General features: G+C 42.4%; 1 pseudogene; it reads right to left on the reverse strand.

Moving 5' to 3' along the window:
- Nucleotides 1–233: 233 nt before the first annotated feature.
- On the reverse strand, nucleotides 234–2,024 carry LOC149577440 (exocyst complex component EXO70H1-like; annotated as a pseudogene).
- Nucleotides 2,025–3,416: the final 1,392 nt, after the last annotated feature.

Genomic DNA, 3,416 nt, shown 5'->3' on the forward strand with positions numbered 1-3,416 from the left:
TACATACAATTATATAGAAAACAACTGAAACTTACCCAAATCAAAAGACACTTAGAACCAAAATATAATCATCTTATGAAATTATCCCATCAAATGTTCTACATCATCAATATTTCATCAATATAGTGAGGTCGTTTACGATATCTAACACTATCGGCGTTTAGGTGGAAGTGCTAGTATTAAGAAAATGGGACGGCAATTCAAAGGATATGAAGCATAGGGGAGAAAATCAGTCAACCAATTGTCTTGGAGCTCACGATTGAGGGCTTCATTTTAGACACATGCAACACAAAATCGTGCACCTCCTCCGGCGTGTATTTGATGTACTTTGTATCGCTTCCTCCAAGCCGCCTTCTGAATCTGCTAAGAAAGGAAGTGTAGGACAGTATCAACTTCTCAGTGATTGAATCTCGTATCTTCTCTCGCAGTCCGATGTCAGGTACCACCATCCCTTCGTGCCTTCTCTTCACCTCTTCCATGGCTGAATTGAACCGCTTCAGTTTATCTTACAAAGCCTGCCCAGACGAAGGAACTTCCTCGTCTGTTACACACGACAACACTTTTATCCACGCGGCGCCCTCATGATTCACGGCGTACTGCCTCGCATTATTCTGCTGTTTCCTCACCCACCGCTTCCCAAGTATATACATGAGCTCTGAACCCTTCACTTTTTCCACAATGTAGTGAAGGTTGTTCATGAGAAAGAGATTCGAGAATGCCACATCTTTGTAGAGATCGGAGTTTTTTTCGAGCTTCCACATGAGGAGAAAGACGGTCCATCCCAGTCGGTTGGACAGCACAGGGGCGGACTCTTTGTCAGGTAGGACTTTATGTAGCTCTACTGGTGTGTCTATGATTATGTTCACCAATGTTTCCTTGTAGTCGGAAAGAAAGGAAAGATAATTCATAACATATCTGGTGAGGGGATGAATAGTGCCGCCACGAACGGGAAAATTACATTTATCCTTCTCGACCGCCTTGTCAAATTCCGCCAAAATCCTCCGCGCTGCCTCGCCGAGTTGCACCAAGGTCCTCTTGGCCGGCCCCTGCACGCTTCTGCATGTTTCATTAGAATATATTTCTTCTATGTTGGGCATAACATCGGCGAGCGCTTCGTAGAGATCGAGTATTCTGAACATTCTTTCGGGCGCCCGGCTCCTTGTCGCCACGGCCTCTGCAAAGGCGAGAAGCCTCTCTGTGCTCTCCTTGGCGATTTCGGCAAAACACGCATCTCTCATCTTATGAAGCCCCTCAAGCACATCTTCGCACAGCCGCTTCTCTCTGTAAAATACAACTCGGATGCCTGTTTTGGCGGCGAAAATCAATCCCTTGATCTTGTCATCCAGTAGTTTCCACTCCATTTTTCGAACATCTTCCATCTTCGCCTTCATAATGCCAAGATTGTATAAACTCTCTTCCACGACCGACTTTCTGGTGAGAGCGAAGATTCGAACACATTCCCTCGCGTACCCGCTCTTCGCCACGCGATGCGCTATTTTCCGCAGATCCTCCACCGCGTCCGGCGGAACCATGTCGGATTCGCAGATTCTGTCTGCTGACGAGCGATTGGAGCTGCAGGAGCTGCTTCCGTCGTCGTCGCCGTCAGAGCAACTGGGCCGACTGAGGCTATCCTCTGCAGACGAATAGCAGGACGGTCGGGCCGATGATGCCCGACCCGGATCGATGGGTTTCCTGTTAGATAACAGAATTTTGTGAAACTCGTTCTGCAGACGGGCCATCGCGGTTTTCATCAGTCTCTGCGCGCGGATAAGTTGGGCGGCGTTGGTGCCGCTGGCGGACAAATGTTCCATGAGCCGGTGAAGATTTTCGACAGTGTCAATGTACACGCGCACTTCTTCTGCATTGCTCTGAAACAGCATTTTGCTGCTCGTACTTGTGTCCCATCTGGAAATCAATATCTCCGCTGCGTCTAACTTTTCTTCCATGTCTTTCAAATTATTGCTCTTTATCAACGTGTTCGTGGTAACAGCATTGCCAAATTTCGGTACCATTCTACGCATGTTTTGGGAAGTACTTAGATATTCTACGATGTGCTTTGCACTGATGCTAATTCAATCTAATCGACAATCGATGTTCAAACTTTATGAATAAAAAAGACTTGCAGATTTCAGCACTTCAAAGCAGTATACGAAAGTAAGGAAACTTAACAAGAAACAGCCCAATATGAGAAAACCAAATTGTGCTTTACCTTAGCTCGCGTTTGCTTTTGCTGAGCCGCTTCTTTAGCGAAAACCGAAGAAGTCCCTTGTGAATTTAAAGGGAGTTTAACGCGTATGATGTTGATTATAATACGATTGTCTGACTTTTATCCGTCTCCTTTTTGACCGTTTATTCTGCTCTGCATTTTGAGCATATTGAAACTTGACGCCACCTTAGTTTACTGCCAAGTATTTGTGTATTTACTGGACTGTGGATGTCATTGCTTCGATCATCTAATAAAGATCACGACAAAAATTTCTGCGACTCATTGAATTGACGTAATGCGTGACAGAAGGGAATCTATGACCACAATATCTACTTTGTTTCGTTATTCATTTTCTTTACATATGAAGTAACATTTCAATTGTCTTCTATCACAGTTGAACTAAATTTTCTGAAGCTATTAGTTTATTCTATTTGATAGTGGTACTGTTTACCGAATTCTACAGCGACCAAAAAGTGTAAGGTAAGCGCACCTGTCATATGAAAACATCAGGTCTGAATGGTAGTATGGGAAGAAATAATGCCTAAACTTTTGACAGCAGGCAAAACTCTCAGGAAGAGTATAGGCAATGTTAAAGGAATCATGTGCTATGGATCCTACTGAGACCGATTTAAATGTAAGACTGATGGAGTTAGTTAAAAGAAGCCGAGATTGTACATAAGGTAAGGATTCTTTTCCCATTTTTATTGCCGAAATCCTAGAATTTGGTAGAGGTTAGGCCTATTTGCAGGATATTTCATGGAATTGTTTCATTTTTTTTGTAATTTTACTATAGTCATTTTAGGTGATACATTTGGGGGTTAGAGCTTGTCGTCAATTTTTTACTTGATTAATGTCATCTGTTGTAGTCTTTGTGAATCTTCTAGTAGTGCTCGTGAAATAACAACAATTTTCTTTTCGCTTGGTGAAGGTTACAGGTTTGACTCTAGATCTTTGATATTCACTATAAAGGGAGTTAAATTCATGCATAACCCACCATTATATAAACCTCTTCTAGATTAAATAATGTCGGTCAGTTTGAACTCATGTGTAATTATCTAGTTAGGATGGTGTTGTACTTAAAGTACTTTGACAAAAGATAACTAGTATGTTGAGTTTTCCATTCAACTAAGGCCTAATTTATTCATTTGAACCTTAATTCAATCCCCTAAACTCTATTTCCTTACAGTCATCATTTTCTTTTTTGCCTAAT

The sequence above is a fragment of the Cupressus sempervirens genome, chromosome 1, assembly GCF_028749045.1.
Source record: "Cupressus sempervirens isolate cs-2001-9-10 chromosome 1, ASM2874904v1, whole genome shotgun sequence".
Lineage (NCBI taxonomy): Eukaryota > Viridiplantae > Streptophyta > Pinopsida > Cupressales > Cupressaceae > Cupressus > Cupressus sempervirens.